Source organism: Vipera berus (assembly GCF_964194415.1).
Source record: "Vipera berus genome assembly, chromosome: Z".
Lineage (NCBI taxonomy): Eukaryota > Metazoa > Chordata > Lepidosauria > Squamata > Viperidae > Vipera > Vipera berus.
The window spans coordinates 29,751,073-29,771,907 of record NC_138205.1 but is presented as its reverse complement, the minus strand read 5'-3'; the positions used below and the strand labels follow the sequence as shown (position 1 = coordinate 29,771,907).

The 20,835-nt window shown below is 39.8% G+C and overlaps 1 protein-coding gene across 1 annotated transcript in view; it reads right to left on the bottom strand.

Moving 5' to 3' along the window:
* Positions 1-20,835, bottom strand: part of LOC308679121 (potassium voltage-gated channel subfamily A member 7-like) — a 30,514-nt gene that overhangs the window by 4,252 nt on the left and 5,427 nt on the right. The window lies entirely within an intron of this gene.

Sequence of the window (20,835 nt, the reverse complement as noted above, 5' to 3'; positions counted from 1 at the left end):
TGTCTGTCATTGATAACCAAATGGAGGTTTATTTCTGAATTGCCCTCGTATATAAAGACGCTAAAAATTTAAATATTCTGCCATTCTTAGTTTGGCAAGGGCAAAACATTAGCACTAAGCAGCAAATTAGGTCTGCTGCCTTTTCCCCTGGCTAATAGCTGTATCCAGGCTAGTATTCACCCATCACTCAATCAGTTTTCTGAGAGAGAGGGGATAAGATGGCTACAAAACCATCCATAATATAATTACTTGAAGTCTTAGTGTAACTGAAGAAGTATACACAAGTGTGTATTTATCCTATCCTATCCTATCCTATCCTATCCTATCCTATCCTATCCTATCCTATCCTATCCAATTTTTTATATTTGATGGCCACCCATCTCACAGAAAAGTGACAATATTATACCTTCAAACTTAGATTGGTGCATTGGTATGAACCAAACAAGAAAGGAAGGAAAATTAGTAAATTACATATTATTGTGAGATAGGAAGAAAAAATAATATGAAAACTGATATGCTCCAAACTTAATTCAAGACAACAGATGGGGTGGGGTGGGGTGGGGGAGAGGCATTTGGAAATGGATGGCAGAGAATATGGGATACTATGTTGGTCCAGTTATTTGCAGAAGGAATCAAATTAAAGTGTGCCTAAAGGCTGGAGAAAAGCAGAATGTCAAGGTCAAATGTTTCTCCCATCTCTGTCCTCTGGTCAGCTCTGATTTCTTGCCTCTCTAATTTTGACTTCTGTAGTGGGTCCTGCTTGCTCTGTAAATGAGGGAAGTACCTGTTAGTTGTGTGGAATTTCTAAGATCAATGTGGATTGGAAAAACTCCAGGATTGGGTCTGTCTGTCTGATATATGTTTCTAGAACATGTTGGGAATATTTGTTCCGCATCTCTGTATGTTCATATTCCTTAGCTCAGGATATAAATAAAAGTATTTTTACTTTGCATTTTCTTCAGTCATTTTTGTTTCATTAGTATTCCATCTATCCTTCAGGAAGTTCAATGACCTTCACGCAAGCTCTAGATTTATTTAGCTCTAGCAAAGGAACTACATTAATTGCCTTCAGTCCACTCTCTATAGCTCAAATTACATTATATCCTATTTTCCATTTAGATGTCTATTAATCAAATTGGCATTATCTATCTGCCAGAGTGGTAGAGGACAGGAAGGCCTGGAGGAACGTTGTCCATAGGGTCGCGATGGGTCGGACACGACTTCGCAGCTAACAACAAACAACAATCTGCCAGAGGGGGTGTATCAGCAAACCTACGAAAATTCCAGGCCTTACAGAAATGCACAAAATCTTCTGGGTGATGATGGTAGTGGTCAGAATGCCCAAGAGGCAGAAAGCTCCATTTGGATTTGCCTATGTTAAAAAGGGGGAAATGTATAATCCAAAAGGCAGGGATGGAAAGACATATGCTAGAAAAGAGTGCAGTTGCCTGGCACCATAATATATTCTTACTTTTCATGTCACACACATATTTTACATAGTAGTTCAAAACTCTAATATATATTAATTTCTGTGCTATACATTTTTACTTTTTGTGGATGATTATTTTTGCCTTCTCTGACCTTTAAAAGATATTCCAATACATACTACGTAGGTTATATAATATATATTGGGATAGATTTACTAACTGTAGGTCTATATGATACTACTGTACAACTATTTTATCCCTCTTTTTAAATCTCCTTTATTTGTAAGGGACTATAGATGCACGCTTAATTTCCATCTCCTTATATACATTCACAAAAACCCTGCAAGGTAAACATGAAATAAATAAATGATACAGAATTGTATTTATTTGTATCCCACATTTATTATTTTTAGAAATAATTCAAGATAGTGAACACTTCCACAATTCAAGACTATAAGGAAGAGAGAGAAATTTTTTTAGCTACCTTTCCAAAAAAAAAAAAAAGTGAACAAACAAAATGTGGCACTCAGCACATTTAAAATGTGACCACTGAAAACAGGCAATTTTTTTTGCTGGAAAAGTCAACCACTTGGGACTCTGAGCAGGATTAGGATGATGATGTAGAGGTTCATTCTCACCAGTACACAAATGTGCTTCCTTCCTCTCTTTGATGGAAAAGATATTGAAATAAGTCATGCTGACCCACAGCCTAGCATTACTGCATATCAGCAAAAAGGACAGACACTGTAATGCAATGACGGGTGGCATCAAATTAGCAATGGGTGGTTTTTCAATTGTCCTTCTCTCTTCCTATATTTCCTACCATCAGGAAAATCAACCGTCCATTTTTCTGCTGAACATGTGCTGGAGAAGGGCGGCTTGGAGGTGGGGCCATCTGTAGCAACAGTCAGTGGCTTCAAATGGAGCAAGCAACAGGGTGATCTAAGTCCTATCCCTGTTTAATACAAATCATATGGATTGCACATACATAAAACTGTGCTGAACTTCAATGGCTTAGTTCTGCCTGCCATTTTGAAGCCCCTGGCCATCACTGTGGATGTTCCTGGCTGGGCGTTCAAGATTACTGTTAGTACTACTACTATCTACTACTATTTTACTACTATTATTATAACTATTGTTGTTGTTAATCATCGCACAGTCAGCCAATTGTTGATCATCGCATAGTCAACCAGATGTTCAGACTGGATTTGGCATTTTGGTTTACCCATCGTGCCCTTACCAAGGAACTGGGATAGGCAAATCTAGATGTTTGATGGTGTAACAGACCTCATCACAGGATGGAAGCTATCCCCAGTAAAGCTGCCTTTTGCAATTGACTGATAGGGAATTTGTCAATGCCAATGATGTTAAAGTGGTGCTCCAGTTGTTTTGGGATTGCACCCAAAGCACTTATTACTATTGTGGTACTACCCTTGCTTGCCTTTGCTCCAGTTTTTTCTATTTCTGTCTGTAGGTCTTCGTATTTAGTTATCTTCTCTAATTCTTTCTCTTCTATTCTGCTGTCTCTAGGCTCTGCCACATCCACTACAGACTTTTTTGTCTTTCTTATCGACAGTTGTTAAGTCTGGGGTATTATGTGGCAGGTGCCTGTCTGTTTGAATTCTAAATTCCCAGAGCAATTTAACTTTTTCGTTTTCTATGACTTTCTCTGTTTTATGATCCCAACAGTTCTTGCTTGCAGCCAAATGATACTTCTTGCAGATCTTCCGATGCACCATTGTTGCTATTTTGTTATACCACTGCTTGCAGTATGTGCGATCTTCTTTGCTGCTTACCAGGTGGCCCACTGTTTCTTCAGCTTCTTTGCATAGGTGGCACTTATTGTCTGTTGCTGTCTTCTCAATTCTGGCTTTGTATGTATTTGTCCTTAAGGCTTGGTCTTGTGCAGCCAGAACTAGTCCCTCAGTCTCTTTCTTTCCTGGTCTTAGACATTGCCAGGTCTTGTTATTATCTGCTTTCCGAGCTATTTTTTTAATGTACTGGCCATGTAGTGCTTTGTCTTTGCATGCCTCCATTCTGTTCTTTATTTGGTCTTTCTTGTAGGCCAGTTTGGTCTCTCCAATAGTCAGTAAGCCTTCCTGATATACTAATTTCAGTGCATCTTCATCATTGTCCTTCAGATATTCTTCCAAAGCCATTTTTTCTTCTTCAACCGGCTGGTGTACTTACAACATTCCATGCCCACCTATTTGCCTTGGTAGATACAGTTTGTCAACATAACTGCAAAGATGAAGGACATGATTCATTGTCATTATTTTTCTGGTCTTCCTATCCATTGCTTTTAGTTCTGCTTGAGTCCAATCTGCTATTCCAGCTGTGTATCTAATTACTGCAATTGCCCAGGTGTGGATTGCCTTCGTGGTATTTTCTCCATTGAGTTTGGACTTTTAAGATCTTCTTCATTCTCTTGATGTATTCACCCATATTTCTTGACTTCAGTCTGCTTGATGTTGTCATGTTGAAAGATACCGAATGGGCTCCATGGTTTTCCGCGGAGCTCCGGGTGATGAAGCGTCGGAGATGAGGCGTAGAGAGCTGTTGGAGATCCAGCCAATCTGAGTCCGACCGATTGCGACTAAGAACCTATACTAGGTCTTATCTCGTGGCGATAAGGGTGGCGAGGTCTAATCACTTCGCTACCCTTATCGCGTCCGCAGATAATCGCCTGGCCGCCCTGTTTAGGGTGACCCACTCACTCCTTAATCAGGAGGTGAGGGAGGAACCCTTGCAGGGATGTGCCGAGGAGTTCAGTCAACATCTGTCGGACAAAATCGCTCGGATTCAGACCGGTTTGGACTCCGACTGGGCAGAGTCTGACAATCAGGACACGGGTGGTCTTGTCAATGTTATCTGAGAGGAGTTCGATCCTGTGACTCCGGAGGAAGTGGACAGGATTATGGGGAGGCTGAGCTCCACCACGTGTTTATTGGACCCGTGCCCTTCCTGGCTGGTTTATGCGGCCCGGGAGGGGACACGAGGCTGGTTCCAGGTGGTTATATCTGCATCTTTGAGTGAGGGTAGTTTCCCTGCCGTCTTGAAGGAGGCGGTGGTGAGACCTCTCCTCAAGAAGCCTGCCTTGGACCCAGCTGTGTTAAATAACTTTCGTCCGGTCTCCAACCTTCGTTTTCTTGCGAAGGTTGTTGAGAGCATGGTGGCGCACCAGCTCCCTCTGGTTCTGGATGAAGCGGATTATCTAGACCCGTACCAATCGGGCTTCAGGCCCGGGTACAGCATGGAGACGGCATTGGTCGCTCTGGTGAATGATCTCTGGAGGGCTCAGGACAGGGGATATTCCTCTGTCCTAGTCCTATTAGACCTCTCAGCGGCTTTCGATACCATCGACCATGGTATCCTGCTGCGGCGTCTCAGGGGATTGGGAGTGGGAGGCACGGTTCTTCAGTGGTTCTCCTCCTATCTCCTGGGACGTTCGCAGTCGGTGTTGGCAGGGGGACAGAGGTCGACCTCGAGGCCTCTCGTTTGTGGAGTTCCTCAGGGGTCGGTCCTCTCGCCTCTCCTGTTCAACATCTATATGAAGCCGCTGGGTGAGATCATTCGTGGTTTTGGAGTTGGGTATCATCATCAGCATACTGATGATACCCAGCTTTTCATTTCGACCCCAAACCACCCCAGCGATGCCCTCGACGTGATGTCCCGTTGCCTGGAGGTGGTTCAGGTCTGGATGGGGAGGAACAGGCTTCGACTCAACCCTGACAAGACTGAGTGGCTGTGTGTACCGGCATCTCGGGATATTCAGAATATTCCATCTCTTTCTATGGGGGGTGAGTTATTACCCCCCGTAGATAGGGCTCGCAACTTGGGAGTCCTCCTAGATTCACAGCTTTCTTTAGAAGACCATATAGCAAATGTGACTAGGGCGGCCTTTGCCCAGGTTCGCCTGGTGCGCCAGTTGTGGCCCTATCTAGACCGGGAGGCCTTGCGCACGGTCACCCATGCGCTCGTGACCTCTCGTTTGGACTACTGCAATGCTCTCTACATGGGGCTGCCCTTGAGGACCACTCGGAGGCTCCAACTGGTACAGAATGCAGCCGCGAGAGTTGTGTTGGGAGTTTCCTGATACTCCCATGTTACACCCTTGCTCCGCGAGCTGCGTGGCTCCCAGTTGTCTTCCGTGTGAGATTCAAGGTGCTGGTAATGACCTACAAAGCCCTTCATGGCATGGGTCCGGAATACCTTAGGGAGCACCTGCGGCCGGCTCAACTTCCCTCCGCCCAGTGCACTCCCACAGAGAGGGCCTCCTCAGGGTGCCACCAGTCAAAGAATGTCAACTGGTGGCCCCCAGGGGGAGGGTGTTCTCTGTGGGCGCGCTGGATTTATGGAACCATCTTCCAGTTGAGCTCTGGATGGCACCCGACCTTCGCTCCTTCCGGCGCGATCTAAAGACTTACCTGTTTGAACAAGCCGGCCTGGCCTGATGGGTGATGGGTTTGGGTTTTATTGCTTTTTATGTATTTTAACTTATTGTTATAGTTTTTGGGCATCTTGTTTAATCTCTTTTAATTTTTGTATTCCTGTCTTTTAACATGTATTGCCCGGTTCACCGCCCTGAGTCCTTCGGGAGAAGGGCGGTATACAAATAAAATAATAATAATAATAATAATTATTATTATTATTATTATTATTATTATTATTATTATTATTATTATTATTATTATTATTATTATTATTATTATTATTATTATTATTATTATTTGTAGTAATCTTCCTCATCCAGACTTTTAATGTTATTTTTGTGGGACATCATGATTCCTTCAGTTTTCACTATTTTCCCTTGTTTGATAGTAAGTGTGGCACATTTGTCCAAGCCAAACTCCATTGCAATATCTTGGCTATATATACGGACAGTGTTGAGCAGCAATTCTATTTCAGATGGTGTTTTTCCATACAGCTTCAGATCATCCATGTAAATGAGGTGGGATAGTCTGGCAGATGTTTTTGATGATTGATAGCCATGGTCGGAGTTATTCAGTATTGTTGACAGAAGAATCAGTGCAATGACAAATAGTAGTGGTGGTAGTGAATCTCCTTGAAATATTCCATTCTTGATATTAACCAGCAATGAGCTCAATTCAGCTTTCATTTTTCCAAACAATTTTAAATCATCCACATAAAGCAAATAGCAAATTTTGAACCTTTTTTTTCTGGCCAATTCATAGCCATAGCTTGTCTTGTTCATAATGCTTGTTAGTGGTGCCATCGAAAGTACAAATAACAGAGGTGACAACAAGTTGCCTTGGAAGATTCCTCAGTTGATTTCAACTTCACCATGTTCTTCTCCACAGGCCATCAGTTTAGTTTGCCAGAGCTTCAAGGAAGTTTTCAGGAATTTCTCCATGTTGCTGCTAATTCCAAAAATTTCTAAGCAATTCTCAATCCAGCTGTGTGGAACAGAATCAAATGTTTTCTTATAATCAATCCAGGCCATGAACAAATTTGTTTGCCTTTTCTTTGAATTCTTCAAAATCAGTTTATCAGCCATCAATTGGTCTTTGGTTTCTCTTGAATTTTTGCAGCAATTATTATTATTATTATTATTATTATTATTATTATTATTATTATTATTATTATTATTATTATTATTATTATTATTATTATTATTATTATTATTATTATTATTATTATTATTATTTCCTTCTGACAGACTTGTTCATCATCCAAGAGATTAATTGTTCTCTCAGAGGAACAGATATATCTGTATCAAGCAACTAGCCCAGCCCAAAACAAAGTCTGCTTTAAAGATCAAAACACAAAAATCACAGAAGCCGCAACAGAGAATTCTTAGCACTACTGTGCCTCTGGTTTTTATTTTTCTTTCTTCTACCCCCCCCCAAATCAATTTTCTCCCATAATTTGTTTTTGGTGGACAAGAACCCTCTTCCCCCCTGCCCAATTTCCATATTGCACTCTATGTTGGATACTTTACAAGCTCACAAGCACATACTTATGCACCCCCGCTGCCCACATAGTAGAATGCCTATTGGGTAGATTTATCAATCTCCTGGCAGCCAATATTCCAATAGAAGTGGGGAAAGATGGAATATCTGGTCTCTCTCACAATCAAGACCAAGAATCAGACATGGCATCGAGGCCCAGTGATCAATGATCAGGCAGGCGTTTCCACAGCTGAGTGGAACTGGGGTTGTGCAGATAGCTGCCTTTGCCAGCATCATCCCCAGTGTCTTCTAGATTGTCTTCTACATTGTCTGTATGGAAAATTTTGAATTAGGAGAAGAAAGTCTCCACTTCCAAAGAGAAGAACAAAAGAGAGATCAAGGCTGCCTTGGCAACAGGTTGAGGATAAGATGGGGACAATGCCATGAAAATAGGTCCCTCAAAAACAGTTATTGTAGTAAAACAGTTATTGTACTATGGCAAGCAGGATGTAAGAATGAATACACAGAGGGAAAATTATTTTTTATCTCTATATTTTCTTTTTTACCCTTTCACAACTGAGTCTTGATTTTTCACACCCTGGAAGTGTTTAGTACAAATAGCCTCTGAAAAGCAAATGATGGAGCTTCAACAGAAAACCAAAAGGGCCAACTTGCCAAAGTCAACTCGCCATGGCCAATTTGCCATGACCAACTTGCCACAACCAACTCGCCGCAAAACAACTCACCCTGGCCAACTCGCCACAGGACAATTCGCTGCAGGACAATTCAACAGTTCAATTTAATTATTTAAAATAATTAATAATTATTTTATTTTTTGCCATTCACATTTCATTTTGTCCCTCCTTTTGAATCCTTTCTTTAATGATTCCATTCCACCTTTTCTTTAATATTAATGTAACTGTGGTCCCACAGCGAGTTGCCCTGTGGTAAGTTGGCCATGGCAAACTGTCATAGATCCAACATAAAAGCACAAAGGTGGGGGGGAAAGAGATAATTTTCCATTTACCATAGGCCTAGCCTAGACTGGGGGTCCTATCACTGCATCTTCCAAGAATAAATAATGGAATTATTAGAGATGAATATTCTGCTAAAGATGTGCCCTTTATTTAGTACATTATATAATTTGACCATCCCTGATTATAATAGCCTTCAGATTGGACATGTTTGGGCAGAACTTCTATATTTCTTTGAACTCTGTTATTTTAAGGTTGTAAATGATACTAAAAATGTGCTCAGTGCTGTCTCAGTATTAAAAATAGTAACGTTAGATTCTGTCCACATTTCTCTAACTCAGGACAATTATCCCATATTAACACAAAGATATGTATTAATCCCAAATAATGATTTAATACTTTACATAATGAGATACATCAATATTTCCTATTCAAGGGAATAAAACAGTTAAATAAACTTTAATAATTATTTTAATAATTGGTTTCCCCATAAACTCTCATTTGTTATGCAATTATCATTAAAAGATCTTTATAAATTATATTGAAATAGTAAGAATTAAAAAAACATTCTGTGCTTCTCTGGGCATCTGACAAATTTTGAGGGACTTTAATTCTTTGATTGGAAAAAACAGATCAAAATTGCATTCATCAGTAATTTGGATAGCTAAATAATGTACAGTTTTTGCTATTAGATATGGTAGACAACAAGAGTATTTGTTTGGGCTGCAGCCTGAATTATAATAGATTTCAGCCATTTATTATTCATATGTACTAATGTTAAACCTTGGTTCATGCCATCCATAAGTTTAAATAAAATATTCTATGTCAGGTTCTGGTAAACAATGACATCTTACTTACTCCCAAGCGAGTTGTCTTGGGAGTTTCCCGATACTCCCATGTTACACCTTTGCTCCGCGAGCTGCATTGGCTACCGGTTGCTCTCCGGGTGAGGTTCAAGGTGTTAGTTATGACTTACAAAGCCCTTCATGGCATGGGTCCGGATTACCTACGGCAACACCTGCGGCCGGCGTCAACTTCCCTCCGTCCAGTGCGCTCCCACAGAGAGGGCCTCCTCAGGGTGCCGCCGATCAAAGAATGCCGATTGGTGACCCCCAGGGGGAGAGCGTTCTCTGTGGGCGCGCCAGACCTTTGGAACCGCTTACCGGTTGAGCTCCGGATGGCCCCCGACCTTCGCTCCTTCCGGCGCGATCTCAAAACATTCTTTTTCGAACAAGCTGGCCTGGTCTGACGGGATGGGGTTGGGTTTTTAAAACTAGTTTTAACTTTAATATGTATTGATTTTATGGGCATGATGTTTAATGACTTTTTAATTTTTGTATTCGATTTTTATTGTGTATTGCCCTGTTCACCGCCCTGAGTCCTTCGGGAGAAGGGCGGTATAGAAATCAAATTATTAAATTAAATTAAATTAAATTAAATTAAATTAAATTAAATTAAATTAAATTAAATTAAATTATTAAATTAAATTAAATGTGTGCGTGCCCACAGAGAGGGCTCTGAGTGCCACTTCTGGCATGCGTGCCATAGGTTTGCCACCACTGGGTTAGATGTTTCTGCAAGAGAACAATGTAAAACATATATCCAAATCAAACATGAAGTTCTGCAAGAAAGATTGACTGTCCCTCAGATCTGAATATATTTGAAAACTGTTTTGGGAGGTCTCAAACCTAAAAGTTTATCTGTAATAGAATAATTGTGCAAAGATGAGTAAGGAAAAAAATCCAAAACCAAGAATAGAAAGACTCATCTAAGCTGGCTACAGGAAATGTTTGGAAGATTTCTGCCAAAGGAAGTGTAATAATTATTGGCTGCAGTGGCTTCCAAACTTCTGCACCTGGTGTATTCAGTGTTTTCTTACTATGAATCTGAAAGCAACTATGCATAGTAACTACCAGTATTCAAATTTGCAGAAAGAAGTTGTATTTAATTTTATGCAAGATAGAAATTGTATTAGCTTATGTTCACTTAGGGAGTCTTGGAAACTTTCCAGTGCACTTTATTGCACAATCAGCATTTAGCCAAGACTTTAGAGCAACTTGAGATGCGTCCAATGCATATTGAATTGTAACCCATCCAGAGTCATTGACTGAGATAAGGGGTGAAGAAAGGCTACATTTCTTTCTTATATCTGTAGAATTTTGGAACTGTGAGAACTTAAGAGAAGCATTGGATCAAATCAGCAGAAATGAAATTCCTGGGGAAATACAATTTATAGTTGAAAGTAGCTGTAATATTTTAACAGTGAGTCCTTCTTTAGTATAACCTATGCTATTTCGGTATTTGGTTCAAGAGTTATATAGCTTTACATAATTAGGTAAAATTTGTTAAGGATTACAGTCTGCTAATCATCCTGTTTCACAAAATACTACATTTAAGAAGATCTGTTATTTTTTGCAGTATTACAAGCTTTGTGCTGTTAAAAACTGATGTGGCATTAAGTATCTATACAGTAGATACTTAAGTAGATCCTGCCTGAGCAGGGGGTTTGACTAGATGACCTCGAAGGTCCCTTCCAACTTTATATTATTATTATTATTATTATTATTATTATTATTATTATTATTATTATTATTATTATTATTATTATTATTATTATTAATAATAATAATAATAGTAATAATAATAATAATAATAATAAAAACTTCGGAAAACAAAATCTGTTAATTTTAAAAGTAATTCATGAAAACAGAGTAGAGTTCCTCCTTTGCAAAAGCATATCTAGAATATCATTGGGGAAAAGTATCTAAAGGAAAGCAAACTGCAGAGAATGAATTTGGTCTCAATTGTTTTTTTGTGTGTCTCTTCTTCCAAAAACTTTTTTTTTTTTACAAAAAGTAATATTCACTATATGTGTTATACATGAGCGCATGCAACTGGCAGGTCTTTGGTGAGTCAAAAAAATTTTTTTTAAGTGCCACAAGGAATTTAAAAAAATAAAAACTAAATTGCTCATTTCCTGCTTTTAGACACAGTCAAATCTGACCGTACAGTAGTGGACTTCTTCCTACTGTCTGGCTTTTCAATGTGCCTTAAACTCAGACCAGAAAATCTGATGGTAGATCTACTACAAGCTTTGCTCCTCTTATCATGCTTCAGATATGCTAACCCATAAACTATGATCAACAAACTTCTATGGTTAGTGTTTAGAGAAGCTTAGTAACTACAACATAGGAAGAGTTCAATCAGAAAGCGATTTCTCAAACTGAAAAAAGAGTTTGCAAGACAGTAACAGAAAAAAAGATGAGAAATTATTGTTCTGATTGTCACATTACATATGATATGCATACACATTGCACATTTAAAGCAAATTTTAAACCATTTAAAAACATTTTGAAGAGCAAAACAATGAATAAAATGTTACCAATTTTTAACACTAAAATTAACTGAATTAAAATAATTACTATGGGTTGCACACTATTATTTGGTCAACAACAAGCATGTTGTAGATTATATACAGTAACTACAGCTTTAATATTGTTTTGCTACTATGGGCATTTTGCTGCTCACTGCTTTGAAAGGCAAGATATTCTGGTCAAATTGTTTGGCAGTCAAGCAGAAAATTAGACATGCCCACTCTGTAAGTATCTGCTACCTTTTGTCACATAAACTCAGCTGTCAGAGGCAACTGCCTGCTGGATGAGAATTTTGGCACTCCATACAATTTCCAATTAAGGCAACTTTAATTTCACACCAGAAAAAATTTAGCTTGATGCAGCAAGAATCATAGCTCAGTTTAACCCTACCAGTTGCAATCAGGCCATTACATAAAATCAAGTTCCAAATTCTAAGCAACCAGCTGCAGATACTGATGGTTTTCTCTAGATGGAGAGAACAAAATGAGAGGATAGTCTGCAGATATCTCTGCTTCTCAGTTTATTAGGACAGAAAGTGTATCTAAAATTATCTATTGTTTGCACACTACTAGCTCACTTAATATGCGTACTGATGCTCACAAATGTTTTAGTCTCTATGAAGGAAGTCATGAGTATCACTTGCATATGATAAAAAATATTGATCTGGCTAGGAAAACAATGTATGCCTCTTGGAGTCTGAAGGAAATGGTACAGGCAAGGAAATCTAGGTAGTTAGGCAGACTGAGAATCAAAATGTAGAGCAGGGGTGTCAAACTCAATTTCATTGAGGGCCGCATCAGCATTGTGGTTGCCTTCCGGGGGCTGGGTGGGTATGGCCAGGGTGGGCGTGGCCTACTGGGTGGGCGTGGCTAGAGTGTGTATGGCCTACTGGGTGGGTGTGGCCAGCTCTACATCGTTCGCATCAAGGGTGCCTATGGGGGCCTGGGCAGGAGTGGGACAGATCTGAGGGTCTCTGGCAGAAGGAGGGTCTCTGGGCCAGGGCCAAGGCAGTGGGGGCCGTTCCCTCACTGTTTCCAGGATGGCTTCGCGGGCCACATGAAACCACTTCATGGGCCGGATCTGGCCTCTGGGCCTTGTGTTTGACATGTCTGATGTAGAGGAACTTTAAAAAAGGAACATGAAGGAAAGCAGAAGTTTGCTAATAAAAGTAAATCAGATTATCATTGCCTGAGAAACCAGTGTAGCAGAAAAATGTACAACGAATATGGGTCAGAACAGAGAAATACTGTACAGCTTAAAAAAATTCTCACTGGACGTAGAAATATATGATACAATATAATTGGTAAGAAATAGGCATTGCAATTCTGGAAACCTAAATTAGTGGACCAGCGAAATGCTGTGGATATAGTATATTTGGATTTCAATAAGGGATTTGCCAAAGTAGAACACAGTCTATTTTTAAATAAGCTAGAAAAATGTGGGAGAGACAGCATCACCACGAGATGGATTTGTAACTGGCTGACAAACTGCACTCAGTGTGTAGCTCTTAACGCAGGGGTTCCCCCAGGGGTGCAAGATAATATTGCGGGGTGTGTGAAAATTTGGGTTTTCAAAATTATAGTGTATATGCATAATTTCTTGCCATTATTTCAAACTTTTGTAAGGGATGTGAGAATACATCAGAAGCGTTTTAGAGTTGAGGGGTATAGGAAAGGTTGGTAGCCACTGCCTTAATGGAAAAGAAGCAGTGGGGTACTCCAAGGTTCTGTTTTAAGCCCAGTATTCTTCAATAGCTTCATAAATGATTTAGATGAGGAGACAGAAGGGCAATTCATCAAATTTGCAGATGCCACTAAGCTGGTAGGAATAGCTAACACCCCAGAAGACGGGTTCAAAATCCAGATGGATCTTGACAGATTTGAACACTGGGCCCTATCTAAGAAAATGAGATTCATTGTAGACCAGGCATGTCAAACTCGCGACGTCACATGATGTCGCACGACGTATCACGACTTTTCCCCCATTGCCGGCAATGGGGTGGGCGAGGTTTTGGGATGATGCGTCTGGCCCATGGGCCGGCAGTTTGACATGCCAGTTGTAGACAAAAGTAAGGTTTATACTTAGGCAAGAAAAACCAAATGTATAGGTACAGATTAGGTGAAACATGGCTCAATAGCAATAACTGCAAGAGGGATTTTGGAGTCCTAGTGGACAATCAAGTATAAGCCAACAGTGTGCTGCAGCTGTCAAAAAAGCCAATGCAATCCTAGGCTGCATTAACAGAGGGATATAATCAAGATCACATGAAGTATTATTCTCCAAAGCACCTGAAAGCAGGACAAGAAGCAATGGATGGAAACTAGTCAAGGAGAGAAGCAACCTAGAACTAAGGAGAAACTTCCTGACAGTTAGAACAACTAACCAGTGGAACAACCTGCCTCCAGAAGTGGTGAATGCTCCAACACTGGAAGTTTTTAAGAAGAGATTGGACAGCCATTTGTCTGAAATGGTATAGGGTTTCCTGCCTTAGCAGGGGGTTGGACTAGATGACCTCCAAGGTCCCTTCCAACTTATTATTATTATTATTATTATTATTATTATTATTATTATTATTATTATTATTATTATTATTATTATTATTACTATTATTACTATTATTATATTATTATTATTATTATTATTATTATTATTATTATTATTATTATTATCACTGTTTTATAAGACCTTGGTAAGACGACACTTAGCATACTGCATCCAGTTTTAGTTGCCACAATATTAAAAAAGATGTTGAGACTCTGGAAAGAGTGGAGAGAAGAGCAGTAAAGATGATCAGAGGTCTAGAAGCTAAAACATATGAAGAATGTTTGCAGGAATTGGATATATGTAGTCTAGTGAAAAGGACTAGGGGGCGACGCGATAGCAGTGTTCCAATATTTAAGGACTGCCACAAAAAAGAGAGGACGTCAACTTATTTTTCAAAGTAGCAGAAGGAGAATTTTTCTGATAGTGAGAACAATAAACGGCTTGCCTTCAGAAGTTGTGGGTGCTTCATCACTGGAAGCTTTTAAAAGAGTCTGGACAGCCATTTGTCTGAAATTGTATACAGTCCTGCTTCAGCAGAGTGTTGGACTAGAAGACCTCCAAGATCCCTTCCAACTCTCTTTTTCTGTTAAACCCCGAATTAGAATTTCCAATAGGAAGGATGGGAAAGGAATTTGTTTTCAATATAACTCTATACATATCCATTCAGCTGCAAACGCAGTTATTTCCTGGGAATTTACAATGTGAATGAGTAGTTTTCCCCCCCCCCCTAAAAGGCAAATTTAGGTGAGATCAGCCCTTGTTGAAATTAGATTTATTTCTGATTCTTACATAATCATGTACCAGGATTATAATGTTAGGGATCCCTAATATGCTATTGTTTTGGATGAATCATTAAAAGTCACAGGGAAAGGAAAGAAATTATAATCTCAAACTCTTTTTTATAATGAAGTTTATAATTTGGCCATGCTTTATAGGAGAAAAATGAGTTAGCTTCACAAAAATGAGTTGGAGTGCAGTAATAGAATCCACTTTCATGAGTATGCATAGCTGAATGGCTGCGCTGAGACTGGAATGATGAAGAGGGAGGGGAAATGTTATGTGTGACAGGGATCACATGATGGAAAGGAATGGAAGGGTCTCCATGGTAATATGCCCCAGAGGGATTCCCCTGTTGGTTTCAAAATCCAGTTCCTTCTAGCCTTTAGCATTATATCAGTTACCCTCTTCTTCTTCTGCCATCAGGATCCCTAGCTGGTGAATCCTGCAGTATGGAAGATATTAATCCTGGTCACCTGCTTGCTCCAGCCTAGCTAGCAGATAATTAGACTAGTTGCCAGCAGGAAAGCCGACGCCAAAGAAATCTTGTTGGACAGAATCTGTAAAAGCTATTTTGGATGAGTGAAGATCTGCAAGGTTTGAGTACAAGCTATTCAGGAAGTATACGGAGATAAACAGGATAGTGCAGACCAGGAAATTCCTTACACCAGCTTTTCCTGATGCCAAGTCAAAATTTTCATTATTCCTAATCCGTACACAGTTTCATGATATTTGGAGGGCACAAGTTTCAAAAAGATACACTAGCACATCTGTTCTGGATACTGTAAACCCCAAATCAAGTCATCAGATGCCAGGTTGTAATTTCTTACAAGACAAATTTGGTTCAACATCCCTTGGAATGAAAATATGAATTCATATTTGATTTCTTCCAAACATAGCAAGAACTTCATTTGATTATTCACTTTCCTCTTCACAAAGTTTTTATTTTTTGAAATATAACTTTTTGCATGATCATCTAAAGCAGGGGTGTCAAACTCAATTTCATTGAGGGCTGCATCAGCATTGCAGTTGCCCTCAGGGGGCTGGGTGGGTGTGGCCTGGGTGGGTGTGGCCTACTGGGTGGGCGTGGCTAGAGTGCGTATGGCCTACTGGGTGGGCGTGGCCAGCTCTACATCGTTCGCATCAAGGGTGCCTATGGGGGCCTGGACAGGAGTGGGACAGATCTGAGGGTCTCTGGCAGAAGGAGGGTCTCTGGGCCAGGGCCAAGGCAGTGGGGGCCATTCCCTCACTGTTTCCAGGATGGCTTCGCGGGCCACATGAAACCACTTCGCAGGCCGGATCTGGCCCCCGGGCCTTGTGTTTGACATGTCTGATCTAAAGATACTCCCAAATATGAAGACAGATAGGAATTACCCTATACATGACAGTAGGAATTGAAAGGGGAAAGCTCTGCATTTGGGAAAATGATTAATAGAATTGTGCAACAGGAATAATAAGGTAAAAACTATTTGTTGAAATGGTGAGTTAAATCTAGAGGGATTACGATTGTGAAACATTTCAATTTTTAATTGTGATGTTATGCAAGTGGAATCCACTTTCATTGAAGCTGAAGGATTTCTATCCAACTTCCCGAAAATTTATCCTTATTTTTATACCTGAGAAAAACACTATAACTTTAAAAATACTTATCATAATAAATTAGGGCAGATTAAATTAAAATGAAAGAAAGAACAGATTGTAGGTCTTATTCTCCTTCATATTCCTATTGCTTAGCTTTGTGGTTTTCAGGATTTTGGACGGACGGCATTGCTAATGAAGACAAAATGAGCACAGGTCCAGGTTTCCACAGCTGAGTGCCTCCTTCTTCACCCTAGCTGAGATAGTGATTACATCTTTTTTCTTTGTAAATGCTCCATGGAACAAATACACTGGTACAGAGGGAAGCTCTATGAAACTGTAGTGCAACCACCTGGGCTCTTCTTGACCTCTGATATCATCAACCATGCTATCTTTTGGAGCCTGCTATCAGTGGTGGGATTCAAATATTTGAACAACCGATTCTCTGTGTGGATGCCGCATCTGGAAGTCCATTCTGGGCAACAAAAAATTAGCTACCGGTTCTGTCGAAGTGGTGCGAACCGGCTGAATCCCACCACTGCCTGCTATGGAGCTTAGGACTGGGTGGCACAGTTCTGTGCTTGTTTAGCTCCTTTCTCAAAGGCTGTTCCCAATTAATGTTATGCCAGCCCTTTGGAATATCCTCTCCCCTGGGGTCAGATTTTCCTCCATCCTCCTGTCCTTCTGCAAGGGTCTAAAGACCTGGCTCTGTTCGTTGGCCTGGGGACTGAATGAATAGTACATCATAGGCTGCTGACTAATTAGCTGATCGCACCTCGCCCCTGAACTTCCTGTGCTCCCTTTGCTCATTTTTTTAAATTTCATATTATTGTACTTTTACTGTTTATTTTTATTGTTTCATTGCATTATAATTGTTTTTACATTTTTTCTTCTTTTCAATTTTATTGTTTTTAAGCCCCCCAAAGTAGCCCCATGGTGAGATGGGTGGCAAATAAATTTAACAAACCAACCAACAAGTTGCACTCATCTGCTTCGTTTTTCAAAATGCAGCAGTTTTATAAGATCTGTTTTAAGAAAAAGGGATGTCTATCGACCCCTAAGAAATAGTGAAGGGTGGAAGAAAGATATGCTCAAGTCAAAGTGGGCCAACTTGCTTTGGCATAACTTGCCATGCCCAATTTGGCATGGGACAACTTGCTGCAGGACAATTCAATAAATAAAAAAATTAATTTCAGAGGAACTGTGGCTAATAATAATAATAAAATAAAGTCAATCCAAAAATACAAGAGTTGCAATAATTTTTATGAAAATGTGGTCACCAATAATAAAAGTAATTGAATGAAACTATTAATACAGCAATGAATTCTCCAGCACTGAGTATTCCCATGGTTAGTTGGCCATGGTGAGTTAGCTACAGCTGTGGCAATTTGGCTATGGCAAGTTATCCTAGACCTATCTCAAGTTGCTATCAACTCCTGGACAGATCCCATGCATTTTTTTATACCAAATGGAACTGTTTCTTCAGGGATTTTCCCCCCCAACTTCCCAGTATTGTCTCCAACCATAAATTTTAAAGTAATAACCAGATCTGACTCTACTTAATTTTTTCAGGATCAGCCATGGCTGGCTAGTGCACAACCTGCTGTGAACGGAACAAAGGGGAAATTAAGAAAGAAAATATATTTGTTCTATTTGTTCCTAGGAAAGAATAAAGAAGTTGTCTTTTCCTTTCCAATGGAGGGAAGCCATCATTGTGTGCGAAAGGGCAGATATAGTGGTGATATGTGCTTACACTGTAGACCGATTAAGACTTCTGATTGCCTTCTCTTTTGATGAAGATCACAGCTCCTGAAAGTTCCAACTCACATAGACAGGTCAAAGAAGGGGGTGAAACATTTCCTTGGAGATGTTCATAGGCAGTGTTAGAAAAATGATTAAAAAAATCACAACATGAATGTAATGGAAAGAGCAGGGCCAATAACTATAGCAATTTTGATTGTGACTGGATAGGAATTTATTGTGAGGCAAAAGCATAGAATTTTAGAGATGTGGAGCTGGATCAGATCACAAAGATCCTTTAATCCAGCCTGCTGTAATGTGTAAGAAAACTGAACCAACCATCTTGATGGGAGTCTACTCACCTAATTCTTAAATGCTTCTAGAAATAGAATGCAATGTCGCATACACTACATAGTCGCATACACTACATAGAAAATCAACAAATTCTGTAAGGGAAGATTGTTCCTGTAGATGACAGACTGAGCCCGAGGAAAGGGTCAAATGTGTTATCAATTTTGAGTCCTTTCATGGCCACAAGAAATCTAACTCCAGCCTACCTTTAATTCTATTAACTCTTATCAACTGCCAATTTGCTTTGATTGTAAGCAGATTCTTGTAGAGAACTAGCATGGAATAAACTAGTACTCATTTAAATAGCCTTGGTTCCTGGTTTCTTAAGGCTCACAGTTCCATTGTTGTACAGCTCTTATTGTCAGAAGTTTTTTCTTACATTTAAATCAAATGTGGAACATCAAACAGATTCCTGATAAACCTAGCAGACAACTTTGTCCCTCCAAAAGTAGAGAAGGGAACTAGGGGATCAGTCATATTGGACCTAATTCTCACCAGCAGAGATGAAATTATAGAAGGTGTTGAAGCCACAGGAACCTTTGGGTGTGTGTGTGTGTGGAGTGATCATGCAATATTGGAATTCAACATTATGTAAGCACAAGCAATAGAACACAGTCAAACTAGTCTTGGACTTTAAGAGAACTAATTTCAATAAACTTAGAGAGCTTGGGAAGGATTCCATGGGGAAATTTTGAAAAGTGAGATTATAAAAGCCCAGTCTAGCACAATACCAACAAAGAAGAAAAATAACAGCTTTCAAAAGAAACCAGCATGGCTGCATAAAAAAACTCTCTGATAAATTGAAAGACAAAAAGGACAAGTATAAAATGTGGAAAGAGGGGCACATAACTAAGGCAGAATATCAGCAAATAGCCCAAGCCTGCAAGATTAAGTGAGGAAAGCTAAGTCTCAAAATGAACTAAGGCCAAGAAAAAGGTTAAGGAAATGATTGGTCCATTAGTGGGAGAAAGTGGCAAGAAGGTGATAAGCAACAAGGAGAAAGCAGAACTACTTAACTCAATTTTTGCATCCATTTTTACACAAAGGGAAAAAACAGTCCAACCTATCAAAAACAGTACTGTAAAAACAATTAGAAACATTAGTTAAAATAGGCAAGAAAACGGTAAGTGAGCACCTGTCTACCCTAGACGAGTTCAAATCACCAGGACCAGATGGATTATACCCCAATGCTCTGAAGAAACTGGCAGATGTGATTTCAGAACTATTGAACTATATCTTTCAAAGATCCTGGAGCACTGGGGAACTACCAGAGGACTAGAAAAGAGCTGATATAGTTCCCATCTTCCAAAAAGGGAAAAATGGATCCAGGATACTATAGACCAATCTGCCTGACCTCAATACCTGGGAAGATTCTGGAAAAGATAAGCAACGAATCAGCGAACACCTAGAAGCAAACAAAGTCATTACCAAAAGCCAACAGGGGTTTGTCAAAAACAGATCATGCCAGACAAATCTTATTGCATTCTTTGACCAGGTGACAAAATTAGTGGACCAGAGGAATGCTGTGGATATAATTTACTTGGTCTTTAGTAAAGCATTTGATAAAGTAGACCACAACCTATTACTTGATAAGATAGAAAAATGTGGGTTAGACAGCATCACCATCAGATGGATTCGTAGCTGGCTGACCTGCCGTACTCAGTGTGTGGTCCTCAATGGAAACACATCTACATGGAGGGAAGTGTGTAGTGGGGTACCCCAGGGCTCTGTTCTGGGCCCAGTGCTCTTCAACATCTTCATCAATGATTTGGATGAGGGGATAGATGGGGAACTCATCAAATCTGCAGACGACACCAAGCTGGCAGAAATAGCCAACACTCCAGAAGATAGGCTTATGATACAGAAGGATTCCGACAGACTTGAACATTGGGTGCTATCTAACAAAATGAAATTCAATAGTGAAAAAATTAAGGTTCTACATATAGACAAGGAAAAAAATGTATAGGTATAGTATAAGTGGTACCTTGCTCAATAGTAGCAACTGTGAGAGGGATCTCAGAGTACTAGTGGACAATCACCTAAATATGAGCCAGCATTGTGCTGCAGCTACCAAAAAAGCCAACACATAGCTAGGTTGTGTTAACAGAGGGATAGAATCAAGATCACGTGAAGTGTTAATACCAGAGCCTTGGTGGAG